The sequence below is a fragment of the Pelophylax lessonae genome (genome assembly GCF_965119305.1).
Source record: "Pelophylax lessonae genome assembly, chromosome: 9".
Lineage (NCBI taxonomy): Eukaryota > Metazoa > Chordata > Amphibia > Anura > Ranidae > Pelophylax > Pelophylax lessonae.
In genome coordinates, this window is record NC_138776.1 from 253967083 (window position 1) to 253992280 (window position 25198).

The 25198-nt window shown below is 42.3% G+C and overlaps 2 long non-coding RNA genes across 3 annotated transcripts in view; one reads left to right on the top strand and one right to left on the bottom strand.

Annotated features, from left to right (window-relative positions):
• The window catches only part of LOC309563011, a 240623-nt gene that overhangs the window by 91074 nt on the left and 124351 nt on the right, over nt 1-25198 (top strand). The gene's annotated exons all lie outside the window — the stretch shown is intronic.
• On the bottom strand, nt 12688-23983 carry LOC309563013. Its single transcript, XR_014225666.1, has 3 exons — nt 23897-23983; nt 14439-14519; nt 12688-12732 (listed from the first exon to the last, which is right to left on the bottom strand). It is a non-coding gene; the product is annotated as an uncharacterized lncRNA (long non-coding RNA).

The window sequence follows — 25198 nt, forward strand, 5'->3', positions numbered from 1 at the left end:
GGGGGGGGCGTTAGACGGACCACAACATACCCCCCCCAGACCACACCAGCTCACACACCATACCACCCCCCCCCCCCCGTTGTCGGCTCACTCACCCTGGACTGACGTACGTGGAGGGCAGGCAGTGGTGGCGGCTTCCCCCGGCAGCAGCGGCTTCCTCTACATCTCCTTCCTCCTCCTCCTCCTTGGCCAATAGTATAGCCTCTCCTTTTGGCCAATCGGGAAACGGGTCTCAGGGCCCACTTCCTAAATAGCTGGGAGGACAATTAGTGTGATAATAGCGAATATTCATTCACTAGTGTCACACAACTGGGTGGGCTCAGGGCGCAGTGCTCTGCGCCCCGAGCCCTCCCTTTTTTGAAGCCTATTAGAGCCTCTGGCTCTAATCACATGCTTAAAAAAAAAACATTGGAATCCATGCGTCCGGCGCCCTGCATGTAGATTAGGGGGCCGGACGCATGGATAGGGGGGTGGCGCCCTTGCGCCCCCAATGGACAAGCCGCCACTGGTAGCCAATGTGCCCACAAAAATACCAATTGCTATTCCCAAGTGAAATGCAGTTTTGTGTAATAATCAATGTGGTTTTATTGAACAATAACTGTGACTTCTCCCAGGAGAGATGCCGATGAAGAAGAAAATGAAGAAACTGGAGGGGAAGTTAAAGTGGAAGACGTAAAAAGACAGAAAACATATAATAGACGCCCACCTGGGTGGTCCCCTTTACGTGTTTCACCAACAGATATCTAATCTTGAATTGGAAGTCATCTGATGTGGAAAATCATTGAGCTAAATGCTAAATGTCTGATAAAAAAAATAAAAATGTTGCATATATAATTCCTCTCCGCATGTTAAACCCAAAATGGCCAGCTGCTGTAATAAACACTCTTAGATACAAAAGAATTAGAGCTAAATGACCCCTAAATACAGCGCTAATACCAATCCTATCAACATGGGCATGGCACAGGTTAAACATACTTCTTCTGATCTAAAGCAAACGATAATGCATAAAAACACAGTATCAGAATGTAGAAACGAAAAGCGGTATTAAGCCCCCCCCCTCCCGTTTACACCGCTGCGACTTATTAAGCGATTTGAAAGTTTCAAATCGCATGACAAGTCACACACCATTGCCGGCAATGGAAAAGCTCATATCTCTGCGATTATGAAAAAGGTTCCTGCGCTACCTTTTGCCAATTTCATTGCGACTTACATAGACGACTGTTCAATGAAGTCACAAGCCGCAATCCAATCGGCAGTGCAAATCCCACTGATTCACGGCTTCGAAATGGCACTGATGAAGTACAATTAGAAAGCCTCACTGGTGTGAACCAGAAATAAACGCAAAACTAGAAATGTAATATATTGCAGCTTACCAATCATTTTCCTGCCCAGGCCAATTTGCAGCTTTCAGCGCTGTCGCACTTTGAATGACAATTGCGCGGTCATGCAACACTATACCCAGACTAATTTTTTATCATTTTTTTCACACAAACAGAGCATTTTTTTGGTGGTATTTATTCACCACCGGGGTTTTTATTTATTTTATTTTTTTTGCGCTATAAACAAAAAGAAACCAAAAATTTTGAAAAAAACAAAACAAAAAAAGTTGTCATAGTATGTTTCAAAAGTTTGGAAGCAGGTCATTTTTCTTCTTCATCTTCACTGATGGGCACTGATGAGGCGGCACCGATGGGCATTAATGGGCACTGATAGGTGGCACTGATGGGCACTGATAGGTGGCACTGACACTGATAGGCACCAATGATGGGGGGCACTGATGGGCAATGATAGGAGGCACTGATAGGTGGCACTAATGGGCATCACTGATAGGCACTGGTAGGTGGCACTGATGGACACTGATAGGTGGCACTTATGGGCATTGATAGGTGGCACTGATAGGTGGCACTGATGGGCACTGGTAGGTGGCACTGATGGGTGGCACTGATAGGTGGTACTGATGGGCAGCACTGATGGGCACTGGTAGGTGGCACTGATGGGCACTGGTAGGCAGCACTGATAGGTGACACTGAAGAGGTGGCATTGATGGGCATTGATGGGTACTGATAGGTGGCACTGATGGGCACTGATAGGTGGCCCTGATAGGCGGCACTGATAGGGGGCCCTGATATGCAATGATAGGAGGCACTAATAGGTGGCACTAATGGGCATCACTGATAGGTGGCACTGATGGGCACTGATAGGCAGCACTGATGGGCACTGATAGGTGGCACTGATGGGTGGCACTGATGGGCACTGGTAGGTGGCACTCATTGGCACTGATAGGTGGCACTGATGGGTGGCACTGATAGGTGGTACTGATGGGCAGCACTGATGGGCACTGGTAGGTGGCACTGATGGGCACTGGTAGGTGGCACTGATAGGTGACACTGATGAGGGGGCACTGATGGGCACTAATTGGCAGCACTGATGGGCACTTATTGGCAGCACTGGTAGGCACTGATTGGCAGCACTGGTGGGCACTTTTGGGACTGCACTGATAATTAGGACACTGATAATCAGTACCCTGATTATCAGTGTAAATGTCCCTTTTGGAGAAGCCGGTTATTGGCTCTCTTCTCCTCTCCTCATGCATGTTAGCATGAGGAAAGAAGTGCCGCTAACCGGCTTCTATGTACATCCATGATCAGCTATGATTGGACACAGCTGATCACGTGGTAAAGAACCGCTGATTGGCTCTTTACCCCGATCTGTAAACTGCAATGTCCTCCGGACACTGTGATCACAGAGCGCGCTGCCGGCTCCCAGCAGCGGTCGTGCTCCGGGCATGATCATGGGAGGCTGCATATGATGGCCTCACCAAACTGGCCACCCACGCTTGTAGCCATTATTCGGCTATAGCGCGGTCAGCAAGTGGATAAATGTGGTGACTTCATCAGTTTTGTTTTCACCTCGTGATCTGGCCAGTAGCGCACCTCCTGTATTTGAAAAGATATTCGCATGTGTGTACCTCTTCTAGTGGGGGCGCTAGCTACACAACCCCCCACAGTGGCTCAAAGGCCCAGAGTGGGGATGGAGCAAGCAGGTCCACCGTGGACAGGAACACAAAAATGGGACTTGTAGGGATTTTTTTCTGGTACCGTACTCATTAAAGATGATGAGGTAGTTTAAGAAAACATCCCTTTGGGTGAATATAGATGAAATGGGAGCTATCGGTAAATAGCATAACACGATAAATGAGCATAAAAGCCTGATTTAGCTCAAACTTCTCATACAAATCTATTGATAAATTAATTCAACTCACTGTATCCACTAGAAAAATGTCTATTAGATCAAACAATGAAAAATTAGTTATAAAATTGGTACCACATCACACAACATACGCTCATGCCAATAAAAAGCCAAATGTCCACTTCATATATACAGTATTTATCGGCATATAACACTCACTTTTTCTCCCTGAAAACAGAGTGAAAATATGTGCGCGTGTTATATGCTGATATATGCCTTGGAAGGGAGGGGGGGGGGGGTGCGAGCGCCACTGGATAACACAGAGAGGGGATCTCCCGCTTACTTGGCGGCCACTGTAATATCAAGTCCCGCCTCTTGGACTGATTCCTATGATAGACAGCTCACTGGTCCAATGCCGGGACATGTGCTGTTTATCATAGGAGCCAGTCTAGGAGGGGGGACTTTGTATAACAGCTGTGGCTCCAATCTCTATGCGGTGGTAAGGTTGCAGATGGGCACTGATCAGGCTGCAATGGTGGGCACTGGTGAGGCGGCAGATGGGCACTGATCAGACTGCAATGATGGGCAATGGTGAGGCTGCAGATGGGCACTGATCAGACTGCAATAATGGGCAATGGTGAGGCTGCAGATGGGCACTGATCAGACTGCAATGATGGGCAATGGTGAGGCTGAAGATGAGCACTGATAAGGCTGCAATGATGGTCAATGGTGAGGCTGAAGATGGGCACTGATCAGACTGCAATGATGGGCAATGGTGAGGCTGCAGATGAGCACTGATAAGGCTGCAATGATGGTCAATGGTGAGGCTGCAATGATGGTCAATGGTAAGGCTGCAGATTGGCACTGATCAGACTGAATTGATGGGCAATGGTGAGGCTGTCTCTCCTCCTGTCAGAAGGATCGGGTGTCCCAGGCGGCTTGCCTGAGGGGACAGAGAGCTGAGCTGCAAAGAGGATCCGGTGTGCCGAGGACCAGTGGAGCTAAGAGGGTCCAGTTTCAGGAAAGCATTCCAAGTTCGTGAGTACTGTAACTGCCCTTGGGAGTCTGCCTAGCTTAGAGGGGACCGCTCGGTGAAGGTCCAAGGGATCCAGGAGCTAGCTAGCGGTAAAGGGGGTGCCAGTGTGACCCTAAAGTGTCAGAGGGGGTGCCTAGTGAGAGGACCCTGAAGTGTCAGAGGGGGTGCCTAGTGAGAGGACCCTGAAGTGTAGAGGGTGTGCCTAGTGAGAGGACCCTGAAGTGTAGGGGACGCTAGCGGTTGGGTCCTGAAGAATTAATGTGTACAGTGTGCAGTGTACAGTGTTGAGAGTTGCAGCAGCACAAGCAGTTAGAAGGAGCTACCTCAGTCAGTGAAGGGCTGGAGGGAGCTGTTCACACGACTTTTGAGCTAAACAGAGTGTCAAGAGTCAAGTCTCACTACAGTCCAGGATCTTTTGAGTTAAACAGAGTGTTAAAAGTCAAGTTACAGCACAATTCAGCAAGACAGCATTTTTCAAGCGCCAGTAAGCGTTAGTCGGCATCCAGCTGGCGTTAAGACAGCACTAACAGGCATTTTTCCACAGAGTGTCCCAGTTATACCTAGTTGAGCCAGAGGAGTATCCCACTCATTCCCTTCTCCCATCCCCATTATCAAATAAACAAAACAAAGATACTGGAATGGTCATTGTCTCAAATCTCACACTTGGGTATTCAGCTTAAATGGGCTGAAGGTATCACCGGTAACAATGGCAGACCCATATCAGGCCCAATGCCTAGAAAACCTGCTACAGAACGTATTATCTGTGGTCAGATACATATAAATGAGGTGGACATTTGGCTTTTTATTGGCATGAGTGTATGTTGTGTGAGGTGGTACCAATTTTATAGCTAATATTTGATTTGATCTAATAAACATTTTTCTAATGGATACAGTGAGTTGAATTAATTTATCAATAGATTTATAGGAGAAGGTTGAGCTAAATCAGGCTTTAATTCTCAGTTATCATCCTATAACGGCAATTCCTTTTAATCAATTTGTGATTTTAGCAGGATTATGCAATGTGTTCCTTTATTCCTCCTATGCTTCTTGGATAACATGCAGATTGAGAGAGAGGAGGAGCCTACTTTTGAGTAGCAGTTGGGTCCTATTAAAGTGGTAGTAAAGTCGTAGGTACAGTAAATATCTCCTCTCCGATATATACTTCTGTAGAAACCAGTGATGTCACCCGAACATGCACCCTGCAGGAACGGCATGCCCGTGCTGTTCCTTCAGGGCTCTGTAAATATGTAAAAGAAATGTATCAGCGCAAAACCAAAAAAAGAAAACCTACACTATAGCAGCTGAACACTAAGGGTCAAAATACTAAAAGACCAAACAAATATGTAATACAAAAAGTGCAACGCTAGATCACTGGACACACCAGTCTCTAAAACTCTAAATAAAATGAATGCAATCCAGATGAAAGTCCATGCAAAAGGCCTGTGACTGAAGAGTGCTCAAACACTAAACTTCTAATGGATCCAATCCAAAACAGAGCTCATGATATTTCCTCCCCCACGGTCCTCTTCCCCAGATTTCTCTGTCAACATTAACGGCACAACTATCAACCCGTTCACCCATGCCAAGGTATAATCCTGGACTCTGAACTATCCTTTCAGCCACACATCCAGTCACTGTCCTAAGCTTGCCGCCTCAACTTCCGCAACATCTCCAAGATACGTCCCTTCCTAACCAATGATGCCACAAAGCTTCTAATCCACTCCCTGGCCATCTCTCGTTTCGATTACTGCAACTCCATTCTCATTGGCTTACCTTTAAAAAGACTATCCCCCCTTCAGTCCATCAAGAACGCTGCTGCCAGGCTCATCCACCTCACAAACCGCTCTTTGCCTGCTACCCCTCTTTGACCAATCCCTCCATTGGCTGCCACTCAACCAACAAATTAAATTGAAGTTACTAACCATAACTTACAAAGCCATCCATAACTTGGCGCCCAGCTACATCACTAATCTGGTCTCAAAATACCAACCAACTCGTTCTCTTCGTTCCTCCCAGGACCTCCTGCTCTCTAGCTCCCTTGTAACCACTTCCCATGCTCGCCTCCAGGACTTCTCCCGAGCTTCTCCCATCCTCTGGAATGCTCTACCCCCATCTGTCCGACTATCTCCTACTTTGTCTACTTTCAGACGATCCCTGAAAACACATTCAGAGAAACCTATCTGGCAACCACCTAACAACTGTACTTTTATTTTCTCCATCAGCCCATCCCCCACAGTTATTACCTCTTGTATCTCTTGACCTCCCTCTTAGATTATAAGCTCTAACGAGCAGGGCCCTCTGATTCCTACTGTATTGAAGTGTATTGTATTTGTACTGTCTCCCCTCAAGTTGTAAAGCGCTGCGTAAACTGTCGGCACTATATAAATACTATATAATAATAATAATGGATAAATGGTGATCCACTGTGCCGGTCCTCCACCACATAGATTCGCCTCTCACCTCATGGGTAGACCCCTGAATCACCAGATGGGTCCACAAAACTTTAGTAAATCAATAAGATGTCAAATATTTGGATCCGACATGTATCCAACTCCTCACTCCCTACACACTAATTACGTCCCAAGGGGAGGAACTTCATCATACTGCTGATGTAACACGTGTGGAGGCAAGGGAGGAGCTGTGACGACACCCGCTGTCTTCCGGGATTCGGAATTGTTTGAGAGCTGTATATTACTAATACAAGTAAGAGACTTTACTTTTTTAATAAAACAGTGTTTTATCTGGTAAATGCTAAGGTCTGCTTTCCACTTCTTTGCATTTACCCATGAACTTACTGGCATCACGAGACGTGACTGATTGCTTGCTACTCTTGGATCGATGAGTCGGATACATGTCAGATCCTCCTATTTGACATCTTATTGATTTACTAAAGTGTTGTTGACCCATCTGGTGATTCAGGGGTCTACCCATGAGGTGAGAGGCTAATCTATGTGGCGGAGGACCTGCACAGTGGATCTCCATTTATGCATTAGAAGTTTAGTGTTTGAGCACTGTTCAGTCACGGGCCTTTTGCATGGACTTTCATCTGGATTGCATTTATTTTATTTAGAGTTTTAGAGACTGGTGTGTCCAGTGATCTAGCGCTACACTTTTTTGGTATTACATACCTTCAGGGCTCTGTGCCCCGTCCAGGACTCCCGTGCGTCACCGCACCTCGGCCAGTCAGATGGCTGGAGCCCACAACCCCGGAAGGAAGACCGGGTGAAGATAGAAGCCCTGTCAGCAGTGATAGCGCATCACTGGAGGGCTTAATTTTAAGGTAAGACTCTCATTCCTCATTGGCTAAGCAAAGTTGGGTCCAGTCCTGTCCAGGCTACTGAGAGCACTTTTTATTCTACTTAACTGTAAGTGTTCTGAACTTTTAATAAATACCTTCCCTTTATGGTTTTACACTATGTGAAGCATTTTTGTTTCCTTTCCTCTAGTCATCTATGATATATACCTTGATTGCCACATGAGAGTGAGAAGGAGACTGATGTGAGAGGCCATCCAACACCCTCCCTGTTATACTGGGTGTACATACACCAATATATGAGTTGACCCACTAGGCATATGATAAACTGGGTTCACTCACTCCGTTAAGCCTTCTTATATGACTGGTGGTGGAGTATGTCACAACAATTCTGTCCATATTCACAGTTTGGAGCACATTCTTGAAGAATTTTGGTTTCACTAAGAACTTTTTTCTTTTTAACTATTTTTGTTTTATACCTTTATGGTGTTGCGACTCTGTTTATCACATTTATACGTTGTTCACGCATTGTTTTGTGCATTCATGTGACCTTTATTAGGTTTATTATTGATTGAATATGTCAGTCATGTATTAGTGCTTTAGTGCTGCACATGTTGTCTACGTTATTCACTGTTTGCACTGGTTCAGGTGTTGTGCTGGCTGCTGGTTTTTTGACATTAGTGCAGTAATCCCCTTACACATTTAATAAGAAATACACTGCTCAAAAAATAAATAAATAACGGAACACTTTGAAAACACATCAGATTAGAGTATAATTCACCATTAATTCCACTACAGGACACAAAATTTTTCGCATTGGGAGAAGGGAAAGAATATGGAAATTGGCTAGGAGAAGGAGATATCAGACTAAAAGATATAATGGAGAGGGGGAAAATATTTACGTTCTCCGAGCTCAAAAAAAGAAAATCATTTGGAACTTAGATGAGTGGAGATATCGCCAACTTAAGCACTTTGTGGCATCAATACCCCACCCAATTAGAGACAGAAATGAGTTTAACCCATACGAACAAATATGCACATCCGAAAAGAATAAGAATAACATCTCAAACATCTATAAAATTTTGAATGAGGTTAAGCAGATAGCCCATCCAACGGTGGAGAAATGGGAGAGCGAACTGGGCGCCCGAAGAGAGGGAGTCCAGTGGGATAAATGTGTAAGGTTTGTTCATAACTCCGCGATAGATATAAGTACCGCGGAAATGAACTACAAATTGATCTCAAGGTGGTATAAAACCCCAGATGAAGTGGGGAGATACCATCAGGAGACCTCAAGATTATGTTGGAGAGGATGTAAGGTATTGGGTACTATGACACACTTATGGTGGGAATGTCCAAAAATTAAAGATTGACGTCCCATGGTCATGTCTCTTTCATGGGACGTCATTGTCAATTAAACAATATAAAAAAAAACCTTAATACCTCACTTGCTAAATTCAGCAAAAAGTTTAATTCCATTAAACTGGAAGAAAATAGAAGCTCCGTCATTTAAAGATTGGGTAGTGCGGGTGGAGAAAACAAGAAAATTTGAATTACTAAGGCCCTGGGGTGAACAAGAGTATGAAAGTAGAGTTGAGATCTGGGAAGTATGGCAAGAATACAAAAAGGAAATCGAAGGGTTCACCGAATGACCATCGGAAAGAGGTGGGAGGGTGGGGGGGGGGGGAATTAAGGTTGTTGTATGTTTTATGCACATAGTTATGTCCTCCCCTTTAAGGGGGGGATGGAAACAATAAATTTTGTATGCTGAAAATTTTTAATAAAAAAAAAAGAAAAAAAAAAAGAAAACACATCAGATCTCAATGGGGAAAAATATCATGCTGGATATCTATACTGATGTGGACTGGGTAATGTGTTAGGCATGAAAGGATGCCACATCGCTCGATGGAAATTAAAATGATTACCCTACAGAGGGCTGAATTTAAAGACACCCCAAAAATAAAACTGAAAAAATTATGCTGCAGGCTAGTCCATTTTGCTGAAATTTCTTTGCAGCAAATTAATAATTGTAGTTTCTTAGCTTCCACGTGCTTGTATGCATGCCTGACAAGGTCTGGGCATGCTCCTAATGAGACAACTGATGGTGTCCTGGGGTATTTCCTCCCAGATCTGGACCAGGTCATCACTGAGCTCCTGAACAGACTGAGGTACAACCTGGTGGCATCGGATGGACCGAAACAGAATGTCCCAGAGGTGTTCTATTGGATTTAGGTCAGGTGAATGTGGGGGCCATTCAATGGTATAAATTCCTTCATCCTCCAGGAACTGACTGCATAGTGTCACCACATGAGGCCGGGCATTGTCTTGCACCAGGAGGAACCCAGGACCACTGCACCAGCATAGGGTCTAACAATGGGTCCAAGGATTTCATCCCAATACCTAATGATAGTCAGGGTGCCATTATCTAGCCTGTAGAGGTCTGTGCGTCCCTCCATGGATATGCCTCCCCAGACCATCACTGACCCACCACCAAATCAGTCATGCTGAATGATGTTACAGGCATCACAATGTTCTCCACGGCTTCTCCAGACCCTATCACATCTGTCACATGTGCTTAGGGTGAACCTGCTCTGTGAAAAGCACAGGACGCAAGTGGCGGACCTGCCAATTCTGGTGTTCAATGTCAATTGCCAATCGAGCTCCACTGTGAGCACAGGGTCCACTAGAGGACATCAGGCCCTCCAGCCACCCTCATGAAATCTGTTTCTGATTGTTTGGTCAGAGACATTCACACCAGTGGCCTGCTGGAGGTCATTTTGTAGGGCTCTGGCAGTGCTCATCCTGTTCTTCATTGCACAAAGCAGCAGATACCGGTCCTGCTAATGAGTAAAGGACCTTCTATGGCCCTGTCCATCTCTCCTAGAGTAACTGCCTGTCTCTTGGAATCTCCTCCATGCTCTTCAGACTGTGCTGGGAGACACAGCAAACCTCCTGGCAATGTCACATATTGATGTGTCATCCTGGAGGAGTTGGACTGCCTGTGCAACCTCTATAAGGTCAAGGTATCGCCTCATGCTACCAGTAGTGACACTGATTCTAGCCAAATGCAAAACTTGTGAATAACAGTTAGAAAAGATGAGTGGAGAACTAAAATGCCAGTGGCCTCCACCTGTAAAAACCATTCCTGTTTTGAAGGTTCTCTCAGTCTTGCCCATCTAGTGCACCCGTTGCTAATTTCATTAACACCAAAGCAGCTGACACTGATTACCAACCTCCTCTGCTACTTACCTGACCAGTTCAATATTCCAGGAGTTCAACTGAATCAAAAGTGTTCCTTTCATTTTTTTAGCAGTGTATGTTGATATGAACCTGTATGTTGCACATGTTGATGGCATTGGTATTAGCGCTGTATTTAGGGTTCATTTAGCTCTAACACTATAAACAATTCCTGCAGCGCTCACACACAAATCCTTTGCGAAAAAATTAACATAAAGTATTAAATGTTCCTTATAACAATAAGACAAGACGCTCACTCTATATTGGCAGCTGCATGTTGCTTCTGAGCTGTGTGGCTTTAATTATGCTAAGGCAGTGCAACCAGTTAGTCTGGTTTAAAAAAGACACAAGTCCATCAAGTCCAACCAATAAAAGGGGAAAAAAAAAAGTTTTGTGCAAGAGTGCAAGCATGTGTGTGCCTAATGACAGGTACAATAGGAGCAGAGCTAGGAAGAGGAGCATTAATCAACTTACCACACACAGGGTGGACCCTGGCCACCGACTACCAGCATGTATGCAATAGTAATAAACTGTGATGGCAGCAATGCCCTGTACTGGTGACGTCACCTTCTGCCTATACCCACATGTTTCTCAACTCATTGGATTTTTTTTTATTTTACCAAAGACATGTAGCAAAATACAATTTGGTTTAAATTTATGAACAAATTCGATTTTTTGATATTTTTATCAGATATGTTTTATAACAGAATGTAGAAAATATGTTTTTTATTCCCTACTTTCTACATATTTCCTTCTTTTTTCTACTTTCTATTATAAATCATATCCAATAAAAATATAAAAAAAAAATCGAATTTGTTCATTTATATAATAAAAAAATAATAAACCCAGTGGTGATCAAATACCCCCAAAAGAAAGCTCTATTTGTGTGAAAAAAATATATATACATTTAATTTGGGTACAGTGTTGCATGACTGAGCAATGGCCAGTTAAGGTGGTGCAGTGCTGACTAGCAAGGCGTGCCCTGGTCATGATTAGGGAGTAAAACCTTCCGGATGTCAAGTGGTCAATAATTGCATGACCCATGGCATGAACTATGGGCATTATAGGCGTGTGCACAGGAGCTCAGTATGACATGTTTGTTATTTTTTTTATTAATTTTTTTAAATGAGATTTTACAATCAGTTTACCTGAAGCATAGTAAAATATGTTTACTGCAGGCTGCAGAGAAAGAGACTTACCTCCTCTGTTCAGTTGGTTTTGCACAGAGCAGCCCAGAGCCTCTTTGGATTTTACTAATAAATTATTACTGCGCAATGGGGTTATTTTCTGCTTATCCTTACACATATCTATCATGAGAGTCTATATATGGCGGTATAGGCTGCTTTATTGAAAATCCTTGATGCCATAGCAGTGGAGAGTTGGAGTGAGATAGGCCTAGGCTTTATTGAATACTCTTGTACAATTAGTCCATCTTTTGGGGTAAGGGTCAGTGTGAAGTCTTTCCTCCGGTGGCGGATTCTTCTCAACACTTCTCCTGCATGCATTTTTGCACATTTATGGACTCTTTTCTAGAAAATATATTTTTTTTTTATTTGCTAATTGGACTTTTTAAGAGGTCTTAAGCTCTGCACTTGTGTGTTAATATTTTCATATAATCTGTAGGCTTTTATCTTGGTTGGGTAAAGTGGAGAATATATCCGGATCAGTGGGGTTGATGGATCCAACTGAACGTTGATAAGTGATTACATTGCCTGGAAATTTTTCTAAGGACTATATTTCCTCCAACTACAATAGCATCATCATATAAAAAAGAAGAAAACAGTGTCTGTGACATTTTTATTTTTTATTAGACATTTAGCATTTAGCCAAATGATATTCCACATCAGATTAATTATTTTTCATGCTATTTTTTTTAACAAGTGAACAAATATATCCTTGATAATTGTTGGCCTTGCACTTATTCTCTATATTCTTGAAAGATTGGAGTACTCCTGCGAGATCTCTTCTTACTTCATTCTTTATAATTTCCCCTCCATTTTCCTCTTCATCGGCATCTCTCCTGGGAGAAGACACAATTATTGTTAAATAAAGCGACATTGATTATTACATAAAAACGATATTTCACTGGTAACTAAAATGTGAATTTTTAGGACACATTGACTACTATTCTATGACCACATTAACATGCTAAAGGAATATCACACAGTGGGATGTCAAAAAAGTTGAACCCCTTATTGAATATCCAGCGGAAGCATTCTGATGTGTTCCATGCTATGGCACAGAACTTTCTCATCAGTAAGTGGACACGGCTAAAGCTGCCCATACACCAGAAGAATTTTGTTTATGTGGAAAGTCTGAAAAATCCTTCAGGGGAACATTGGATCTTGCCATTGTTGAGTCAGCTAATTTTTTTCAAAAGCCCTTTCATTTCCTTCTAGACCAGATAATTGGATGGATTTTTTAGAAGAAAATATACTTTTATGAATTTGAGAATGCACAAAAACACGATATAATACTCATTTGTTTGGTAAAATATAAAAGGTGATGTTACGCTGAGTCAATAGGTATCAAACATGTCACGCTTTCAAATTGAGCGTGCCTGTGCAAAAACATCAATTTTATTATCCATAGGTTTAAATGAAAAGCCTTTACAGGTTCCTACGTTAGATCTACACATAAAGTCTTCTGCTAGAATTACTGCCCTTAATCTGACATTTGCAGTGATACCTAACATGTGTGGGACGATCGCTATTTGCATGCGTGCAAGACCGGCACATGCTTTTGCCTTTAAACAGGAGCACGGGGGGTGGGATGCTTTGATTTTTTACTTTTTTTTTTTTTTTTTTTACTTTTATTGTTATCACAGGGAATATAGATATCCCCCTGGGATTGAAATAGGCAGTGACAGGTATTCTTTTTATGAGAGGGACCCTGGATCCCTCCTGTAGCCCTAAAAGCTTCAGATCGTACCAAGATCAGTGCGATCCAATCATTTTTTCAAACCCATAAGGATTTGTTTACAACTAAGAACCTGGAAGGGATGGAATCCTCCATCACCCCCACTTTCCTTTACCACACAGATGATTGTAGCTCTTCCAGTCTCCACTTAGCACTATGAATGATGGCTACAGGGTGGGCTCATTTGCCATGATCGCGCTGCTCATGAACCCCCTGCAGGCACGTGGGCGGCATGCTCTGTGGCACGCTCTTTCAGACTCAACCGATCACAGATCGGGATAAAGGGCAAATCACAGCGGCCCTTTACCACGTGATCAACTGGTTTTAATCATGTGAATAAAAGTAAAAACAATAAAAATGAAAAATTCCTTTAAATATAGTGCCTGGGAGGTCCCCTTAGTCTGCCTATAAAGTGGTGCATCTGTAGCATGTAAAGAACCTGCTGCAGCAAAAATTACATTTCTAAAGAAAATAAAAGCCATTTTATTCCCTAGGGTTTCTGCTTAAAAAAAAATATTTAAAATGTTTTGGGGGTTCTGAGTAATTTTCTAGAAAACAAATGATTTTGAAGAGTGTCAGAATAGGCTCGATATGGAAGTGGGTAAAATGAAAGTCATTGATGAGATGGCCACAATGCCTGTGCTGTGTGGCAGAGCTGTGCAAACTGACATAAAAAATATTTGGTAAATTATTTGGTAGATAAAACAACACTCCTATATGTATTTCACCTTTGTTTAGCTGTCTGCAAAGATTTACGTTTTAAAAGTCTATACTTTCATTTTAAAAAAACGTCTTATACATACTTACTTTTCCTCACAGAGAGCTAAGGAGACGATCCCAAGAAAGAAAAGGACTAACAGGGTTTTCTTCATGGTGAACATCTTTGGGCTCTGTGGATAATTTGGATTCATGGAAAGAAAAAGAAGGCAAAATTGGAAATATGACTCAAAAATAACATGAGGTCCTCTAATGTAAGGTACACATAAAATGGTTAACAAATTGTAGGAAGAAAGTAACAATGTACCTTCTCCCTAAAGACAGCACTTGCTTAAAATAGGTGCTCTTAATTGAACACGTGCAGGGCTTTTTTCAGCTGGAACTTGGTGGAACTCAGTTCTACCACCTCTGGCTCAGGCCTTCTTCTCCCTGCTCACCACTATCACTTGTAAACACCATGTATGCCATTATCTGTCATTGCACTTTATCAATTGGCCCTTAGTGGCATATTTTATTTTATTTATTCATCCATTTATGTATATATATATATACAGTATATATATATATATATATATATATATATATATATATATATATATTGATATCTATATGTTATTTATAGCATAGTCACTGCTCTTTATCCATACAGAGGTTTTCATACCTATTTAATAGAGTTGAGCGGACACCTGGATGTCCGTGTTCGGTGGGTTCGGTCGAACTTGAAAAAAAAGTCCGTGTCCGTGTCCTGGACTTTTTCTGAACTTTACCCGCACACCGAACCCAATTGAAGTCAAGGCACTTAAATGGTTCTAAAACACCAATGGAAAGGGCTAGAGTGCTGCAAATGGCAGCAAAATGTAGTTAAGAGCATGGCAAGTGCTCTTAAAAAAAAATCCCCTTTAAATTTGTAATTTTTAAATAGCAGATTAGAACAGCAATCTGTAGTAAAATATAGCTGAACGCTGCACACAACAGAATGATAAAAATAGATTTTTTTTTCTCCCTCCTCCTCAGTGGGCTCAAGTGAGGGCAAAAAGATTGTTCACTGCACCACCCCCCACACAGCAAAATCACACACAACTGTCCCTGCCTACACTCCGACCTGTCCCTGCATTCTTTTCGGGCACAACTTTTCACTGTCTGTCCCTAATCAGCAGCAGCCAGCACGTATGATGTGTGCTCTCTCCCTAAACTACAGCAGAATGACGGCCGCGCTGTGGCTCTCGAACTTATAAAGACATGGGTCACATGCTTCAGATGGCCAATCACAGCTACTAATACATTAGTAGGCATGGCTGTGATGGCACACACCAGTTAAACGCTTGTTGATTGGCTGTTGAAAGCCCTCCATTAAAAGCGCGCCATTACATACAAAACAGGAAATACAATTACCGAACACGGATTTTAAACCCGAACATACAGTAAAGTTTTCGGGTCCGTGTTCGGGTAACAAAAATCCAATTATTCGGTACGAACCCGAATAATACAGTCCGTGTTCGCTCAACACTACTAGTTAACCTTTTATCTCTAGGGGTGATTTATAGGATAGCACTGCACCCATTGCCATTGGTCTTTTAAGTACTCACATTTTTTTGCACGTGTCCAGTTCAGAGCACCTATATTTGGCAAGCGTTGAGTTGTGGGAGAAGGTACATTGTAACTTTCTTCCTACATTTTGTTCACTATTTTTGCAGGCCACAGCAACTGCTTATATATATAAAAAATCTTTATCTTTAGTTGTATCAACACCCAGTATATTTGTATTTGTCTCCTGGCGCGGGTGATTTATCATTATTTTACATAAAATGGTTGCTCCAATACAATAAAAGGTCCAATGTTTTCTTGCTCTAAACCATCACAGAAGATATCGTACACCTGGCACCCATTATGGGCAGGTTGAGTATTTTTAATGTCATGAATTTACTTGATGCCTTCCAGACCTTACTGGATCTGGTTACCCATGGATAAAAGAATGATTAAGGTGTCTTGATCTATCTTGTTCCTCAATCCCACAAAAGGAAGAGTTTAGATGGCATTGGAGCTGGTTCACAAAAACTGAAGCTCCAATCTTCATCGTCTATGGCAGGAGTCTTCAAACTATGGACCTCCAGTTGTTCAGAAACAACAATTCCCATCATGTTTAGTCATGTCTGGGAATGTCAGAGTTTAACAATGCCTCATGGGATGTGTAGTTCCGCAACAGCTGGATGGCCGTAGTTTGAGGACCCCTGGTCTATGGTTTTCAGGGCTTTCAATTCTAAATGGAATGCCTTTTGCCTCACCTGGGCTACCCACTCTAGTCCTCAATCAGAATTAAAGGATGTTCAATTGAAAATCATTTCATAACTATCTGCTTTACTAACTGAACTAATGGTTTCTAGAGGGTGTTTCTTGTATGAATGAGAAGACTCCCCAGATAATGGTCTCTGTGATTTAATAATTTCCCCTTGGGATTAATAAAGTATTCTGTATCTGAGTTCTAAATCTATAATTTGTTCCAGGTTTGGAGAGAAGGAGAATGAGACTATTGAGATTATGTGAAAATACTTCATCTTTACAAGGAATATAATTTATGAATGTTAGCTTTTTATTGTACTATTTCCTAATAAGGGCAAAATATTTAGGAATTGGAGTCTAATAAAATGTTCATCAAAATTGTAAAAAGCAAAAAATTCCCATTCAGGACAGAAAAATAAAACTTTATCTGATCCACATGTAATATGCTTACTTTTAAGATTGTAAAACATGTACAATAGCTGGTTTAATTCTAGGTTGGCCAATTGTGAAATTTTCGCTGCACAGTACATTACAAACCCCAATTGGCTGAAGCAATGCACCTGATCCAATTGGGCCAATTGGGATATTTCCGCTGGTCAGATGCAAGACATTGCTCAATCAGGGCACAGTGAATAATAAAGATGGGAGAGCAGTTCGGACTGAGTATAAGTTCGGCCCAAACATCACCCGTTCAGCAACACCCGAATTTGCGGGTCGTTCAACTGATTTTTGCCCGCTGAGTGCCCCATAATGCACTGCGCACTACACAGTACATTCTACACCCTCATTGGTTGAAGCAATGCACCTGACCAGCACTTTGCCCAATCAGTTCACAGTGAATAGTAGAGATGGGCCAACAGTTCGGGCCAAGCAGAAGTTAAGCCGGATCATCACCTGTTCGCTCATTCGGCGAACACCTGACTTTGCAGGTCACTCAGTGGAATGTTCACCCGCCAAGCACCCCACAATGCACTGCATGCTGCACAGTGCATTTTAAGCCCTGATTAGGCAAAGCTTTGCCCAATCAGAAAACAGTGAATAGCTGGTTGTTAAGGAGCGGGCCAGGAAGCCAGCTGTGGCATCCTTAACAATGGATGAGTCATCAGCTGTCAACAGGCTTCCCCGCTGACAGCTAAACGAAAAAAAAAAAAAACATTGCCGGATATAGAAAAAAGTGAAAAAAACAAACAGCATGGGGGTCCCCCCAATCTATACCAGGCCCTTTGGGGGAATTTTTCATTTTTATTGTTTCACTTTAAGCATCAATAAAATCACCTGTACATGATTTCTTTCAAGGGCTCTGGGGCGCACTGCCATAACCCCTGCTCCCGCTATGATTGGACACAGCGTGAGGCAATCAGGACCCAATGTCCACCAGAAAAATGGCGAACGATCGGGGAGAGGCAGAACGGCCGTCTGCCTATGTACACAAGGCAGATCACCATTCTTCTAGTAAGAAAGACAGAGATCTTGTGTTTCTGCTAAGCAGGAACACGGATCTCTGTCCTCCCCCAGTTAAACCCCCACACACATAGTTGGAAAACACTCCCAGGGAACACAGTTAACCCTTTGATTGCCCCCGATGGTAACCCCTTCCCTGCCAGTGTCATTAGTACAGTGAGAGTGCATATTTTTAGCACTGATCACTGTACTGGTGTCACTGGTCCCCAAAAAGTGTCACTTGGTGTCAGATTTGTCCACCGCAATGTCCAAGTCCCGCTTAAAATTGCCGATCACTGGCCTTACTAATAAAAAAATTTAATAAACGAGAAGTCCCTAAATCTATCCCATAGTTTGTAGACATGATAACTTTTGCGCAAACCAATCAATAAACACTTATTGGTTTTTTTTTTTTTTTTTTACAAAAATGTAGAAGAATACATATTAGCCTAAATTGATGACGAAATTCGATTTATTACATTTTTGTATTGGGTATGTTTTATAGCAGAAAGTAAAATGTATTGTTTTTTTTCCCCCCAAATTTGTAGGTTTTTTTTTTGTTTATAGCGCAATAAAAAAAAAACTGCAGATGTGATCAAATACCACCAAAAGAAAGCTCTGTTAATAAGGGAAAAAACAACAATTATATTTGGGTACAGTGTTACACGACTGCGAAATTGTCAATTAAAGCAACCCAGTGCCGTATTGCAAAAAATGGCCTGGTCAGGAATAGGGGTAAATCTTTCCGGAACTGAAGTGGGTAAAAAAAATATTTTTTAAAAAAATGTTTGCATTGATACATGTCCCCCAGGGCAGTACCCGGGCCCCCATGCCCTCTTTATGGGCAATAACTTGCATATATGCTTTCAAAAAGGAGACTTTTGATTTTTCAAATTTGGGTCCCATAGATTTTAATAGGGTTCGCGGTTTGGGTAGGAATTTTTTTCATATGGGGGGGAGGGGGGTGTTCAGCCCATCACTAATGAGGAACCTTCAAAAGATCTATGGTGACCTGGCTCCAACGGCATGATCTCCTCACTGCAAGGTACTCGTCCAGTCGCAGAGATTAAGCCGTTGGAGTTAACTCACCTAAAGGAAAATTTGGATGGCTGCACACCAAACTGAGATCCAAATGCCTTTATTCGCATAAAACCATGAAGACCATGAAAAGCACAAAGCACAATTCGTGTGTGAAACATGTAAGCCGGTCCTCCCTTGCTTCTATATGTAGCGCTCTTCATGTTCTTCATGGTTGTATGGGAATAAAGGCATTTGGATCTCAGTTTGGTGTGCAGCCATCCAAATTTTCCTTTCATTTATCAGAAACCTTGCCAGAATTTAGAATCAAAATAAAACAGAGGAATCATGTAAACTTTACCTGGAAGCTGAATAGCAAGGATTCTCTCCTTATAAATAATTATAAAAGGAATAATAATATAATAACAATATTTCAGCATATGCTTACCGGGTAGTTCGTTGGTGCTGAGAATGTAGACAGCTGGAAGACTTCAGGAGTTCTACTCTACAGAGAATGGGGTTGGCTTATATAGTAGAAGAAAAACAAGATAATTACTAAAAAATGTAAAAAAAATTTGTGGTAAAAGTCACATCTTTTTTAGGAACACGTAACATATCCCACATGTACTTAGGAAAATATTTAACTACTAGCCTCCAGGTAGGACAAAGAACCACATTCAGTCTCTCCTGATCTTCTAGTTAGACAGGTTGAAATCTAAAATCAGTTTTGGTGAAATTCCAGCCCAAACTTGTATTTTGTTTTATAGCATGGAGTCAGTTGGGGAAGTTATTTACTCCGGTCTAAGAGTTAGGTAAGTTTTGCCTAAAGACGGTGACCAGACATTCAATTCCGTCCCCAGCAATGGTGGCACCACTTCGTATCCGGGCCAATTCTGACACTTCGCTCCTACATGAAAAAAATCTACTTTTCTTTTAGCTAGAAAATTACTTAGAACCCCCAAACATTATTTATATATATATTTTTAGCAGAGGCCCTCTAAAATAAAATAATGAGTGTTGCAATTCATTTTTTTATGTTACGCAGTTTTTGCACAGTGGTTTTTCAAGCGCAATTGTTTTGGGAAAAAATACATTTTAATGAGTTCATTAAAAAAAAAAAATACAATATTTACACCAAAAAGGTGCAGAACCCAGTTCCCGAATATTATTAGAACAAAAAGGTGCAGAACCCCCGTTCCCGAATATTATTAGACCAAACAGGTGCAGAACCCCCGTTCCCGAATATTATTAGAGCAAAAAGGTGCAGAACCCAGTTCCCAAATATTATTAGACCAAAAAGGTGCAGAACCCCCGTTCCCGAATATTATTAGAACAAAAGGGTGCAGAACCCCCGTTCCCGAATATTATTAGAGCAAAAAGGTGCAGAACCCCCGTTCCTGAATATTATTAGAGCAAAAAGATGCAGAACCCCCGTTCCCAAATATTATTAGAGCAAAAAGGTGCAGAACCCCCGTTCCTGAATATTATTAGAGCAAAAAGGTGCAGAACCCCCGTTCCTGAATATTATTAGACCAAACAGGTGCAGAACCCCCGTTCCCAAATATTATTCGAGCAAAAAGGTGCAGAACCCCCGTTCCTGAATATTATTAGAACAAAACGGTGCAGAACCCCCGTTCCTGAATATTATTAGAGCAAAAAGATGCAGAACCCCCGTTCCTGAATATTATTAGACCAAACAGGTGCAGAACCCCCGTTCCCAAATATTATTAGAGCAAAAAGGTGCAGAACCCCCGTTCCTGAATATTATTAGAGCAAAAAGATGCAGAACCCCCGTTCCTGAATATTATTAGACCAAACAGGTGCAGAACCCCCGTTCCCAAATATATTTAGAGCAAAAAGGTGCAGAACCCCCGTTCCTGAATATTATTAGAGCAAAAAGATGCAGAACCCCCGTTGTGCCAAAGATGGACTTTACTGGCATTGGCATGATACCAAACACTTATAGTATAAAAGTATCAAATATTTTATTTTAACATGTAATAATAAAACAGGATGCTAGCATGACATCAAAAAAACACAACAACAATGTCATGCTAAAATCCTGTTTTATTATTACATGGTAAAATAAAATACTTGATACTTTTATACTATAAGTGTGTTGGTCTCATGCTAATGCCAATAAAGTCCATCTTTGGCAGAACGGGGTTCTGCACCTTTTTATCCTAATAATATTTGGGATGTGGCATAGGTTGAGGTCTCTTTATAAGTGAAAAAATAATAAAGTAAGGAGCTGTAAGAGTGAAAATATCTGATAAATGTGATAAATTTACATATATGTGAAAAATGAATTATAATAAGACTCTATAGTGATATAAAAACTGTGGGACCAAGTAAGATACAATGTAATAATCAAATCTTCTACAAGTATATATTGGTAATACAGTCCATAAAACAATAGTAGTATATGGTGTTATAGTAGTATATGGTGCTCTTCACTCAGTGACCATAACCAATATCTTACATATAGAGGTCTCTTTATATTTGAACAATATTTACCCCATTTTTTTTGTATAATGTATAAGATGTTGTTACGCTGAGTAAATACTGTAGATACCTAACATGTCACGCTTTAAAATTGCGTCTGCCCAGTTGCATAGTCTGCAGCTATTTTAGCAACCTGATGTCTCCATTTTTGCCACTACTCCCCATCACCCACAACCCTCTTTTTCCCGAGGCTTTAAAGGAGCCTCAGGTGTTTTCCTGGTGGCCTTCTCATGGCTTTACATGGGTTCAAGATTTTCTTTCTTCTCGTTCCTTTCCATCTTGGGACGCCATCCAAGAGACACATGACGCCCCAACCAGGGAACAATTCTGCTTCCTCCAACTAAAGCACTAAATTGGTGCCCTGCGCCGCATGTCCACCTATCCATATCAAAAGACTTTCCTTGAACATGCATGCCAGCATGCCCCTGGGGCCCCTGTTGTCATCTCAGCTATCTATGCATCCTGAATGGACACCCAACATCAGCAACCCTCTCTTATATGTCTCAATAGGAACGGGACCTTCAGGCCCCTAGAGAAATTAAGGATTGGAGTAATTCTTGCAAAATTGTTGCCAAATGCTCCTTTAACACGAACACACTTGAAGCAGCATACAAAGTCCTATTCTGATGGTAATGGGTCCCTGCTCAAATAGCTCACGCTTACCCTGGGAGTAGTGACAGATGTTTTCGTAATTATGGACAATGGGGGGATGCCCTGCATACGTGTTGGCCCTGCCCAAGACTAATGGGATTCTGGTCTAGGGTTTTTGGCTTATTCCAGACCCTTTTCCATATAACGATCCACAGGGATGGTAGAATGGCCCTATTACACTGTTCAATCCACGGCCTATATGCATCACAGCAGAAATTGGCCACATATCTCTTTACCTCAGCTAAAGGGGGCATAGACCATGCATGGAAGACCCAAAGCATAGCCTTCAAGGGGGTGAAGATGCACCTGACCGCAATAATGCTTCATGAAGGAATGTCCAGCATTGTGAATGATGCACATGGCAAGTTTCTCAAGATCTGGGATCCATGGAACTCTTATGAGTTCCCTTCACTCCAACCAGCCTATTGAGGCCTTGTTTGATCTCCTATGAGTTCCCTTACCTCCAACCAGCCTGTTCAGGCCTTGTTTGACCATTCCTCTCGGTGCCTTTGTGCCTGAACCACCCCCCCCCCCCTACACCTTCCTCCTTCTCTGTGCTCTTTTCCTCTTTCCTTCAGTTATTCTTACTAATCTCACGCAGTCACCGCTCGGCGGGGTTGGTTGCAGGAGAAGAGCCTCCCCCCAGGTGACTGTGTGAGTAGATCTTGGGGACATGGCATTTTTGCATTTCCAGTTTTTTTATTAACATCCCCAAATTCCAGAATCCCTTTATCTCATTTGACATGACTATACTCCTTATCGTTCTTTGTAATAATTAACCATGATTTAGCCTCTGCATGGGCGATTCCTATGCGTACTTGAATTTTTATGTTGTTCATTTTCAAAAAAAAAAAAAAAAATTAAAACAGAAAAAAAAAAATTGTGTCTGCCCGTGGAATGGCGGCAAACTATGTTGCCTAAAATTCTCCATAGGCGACACTTTAAAAGCCTTTACAGGTTACCAGTTTAGAGCTGCACAGGAGGTCTGGTGCTAAAATTATTGCTCTTGCTCTGACATTCTTGAGAATACCTCACATGTGTGGTGCATCCCCATTTACATATGTGTGTGAGAGTAATGTATGCGTTCGCATTTGCACATAAGGGAAAGGGAGGGTGGGGGTGCTTTCACTTCTTTTTTTTTTTTTATAAAAAAATATTTTTTTGTGGGTTAACTTTATTGCTATCACAAGGGATGAACAACATTCCTTGTGACAGTATAGGCCGTGACAGGTCCTCTTTATGGAGAGATCTGGGATCTATTAGACCCCAAATCTCTCCAATGATGCCAATCAGACACCGATCATTGTCATCAGCTGCTTTCCGGGCTGCCAACGGCAAGGTAAACGAAGAGGCGGAACCGGAAGTGACGACATACTCATCGCTCCTGGTTTCTGCAGTCACAGAGAGAGGGGAACAATGTCAGTTTCTCTCTCTCTCTGTTCCGTGCAGCCATCACTGCTGGTCGCATCGCTCCCAGGCTCCACAATTTAAGGTGTTCGGCCCATCACTAATGGGGAACCTTGCCAGCATTTAGAATCAAAATAAAAAAGGGGGAGTCATGTAAACTTTACCTGTAAGCTAAATAGCAAGGATTCTCTCCTTATAAATAATTATAATTGGATTAATAATATAATAACGATATTCCAGCATAGGCTTACATGGTAGATCAGTTGGTGCTGAGAATGTAGACAGCTGGAAGACTTGAGTGGAGATCTACTCTTCAGAGAAAGAGGTTGGCTGATATAATAGTAGAAAAACAGGTTGAGTACACGAAAATGTTAAAAGCCACATCTTTCTTAGAAACTATGAACATGAACTACTTGTAATTAGTAAAATATGTACCTTCTAGCCTCCAGGTAGGACAAAAAAAACCGACCCATTAAGCATTCCACATATCTCCTGATCTGCTATTTAGACAGTTTTCATTTAAAATCATTTTAAGTGAAATTCCAGCCCTAATTTCTATTTTGATTTATACTACAGTAGATAATAGACTGAAGGAAGAAATAAAAAAAAAAAGGCTATTTAAAAAGTGATAGAAAAGGCTACAAAGCTGCAAGTAAAGACCCCCCAAAATAAAACTAAAAACGAAATTTAAGCAATCACCAACAATCAAACCTGTTTTTCACTCAAATTTCCAACTCCAGTTTCCAACCAGCAAAAATGTGGCAACGTTCTCACTTTCTCTGGAAAGTTCTCTAAGGACTATATTTTCCCCCAAATACAACAGGACCATCATATAAAAATAATAAAAAAATGAACCACTTAAGCCCCGGAAGATTTGGCTGCTCAAAGACCAGGCCCTATTTTGCGATTCGGCACTGCGTGAATTTAACGGACAATTGCGCGGACGTGCGGCGCTGTACCCAAAAGAAATTGCCGGGGGCGTGGTCGGAAGCGGTCATGGGAGTGAGAGCTCCGTGAACTCCCTAGCTTCGCGCTCTCTCCCCCGCCCGAATGAGCACCAGAGCTAAGTAGCTCAGAGACGCCCTATACGTGGAGCGCGGGTCGACGGTGACACGGTCGGATCACCCTTCAATCACTTGCCCGGAGAGGGAGAGCACTGTACGCAGCAGGACCGGCGGGATCAGTGACGGACCGCCAAGGAGTGGGTGTAGTTACCGCTCCTGAGAGAGAAAGCTCGGCAGACAGCAGAACCGGCGGGGTCAGTGACGGACCGCCAAGGAGGTTGCTCACCCACCGCTCTTGAGGGAGAGAGCACTGCCTGCAGCAGGACGGATGGGATCAGTGATAGTCTGCTAAGGAGATCGCTCACCTACCGCTCTGTGGGAACCTAGGCGGAGACTCACGGGAACCTCCAGGGAAGACAATGCCGAGACACTATATGGCAGGAGCATCAAAGAGGTAAACCCTGGAAGAGGTGAGCAGACATTTTATCTTACAAATAAAACCTGCTGGAGGTTCACTAGCAGTTAAGTCCTTACACGGCAGCAAAGTAA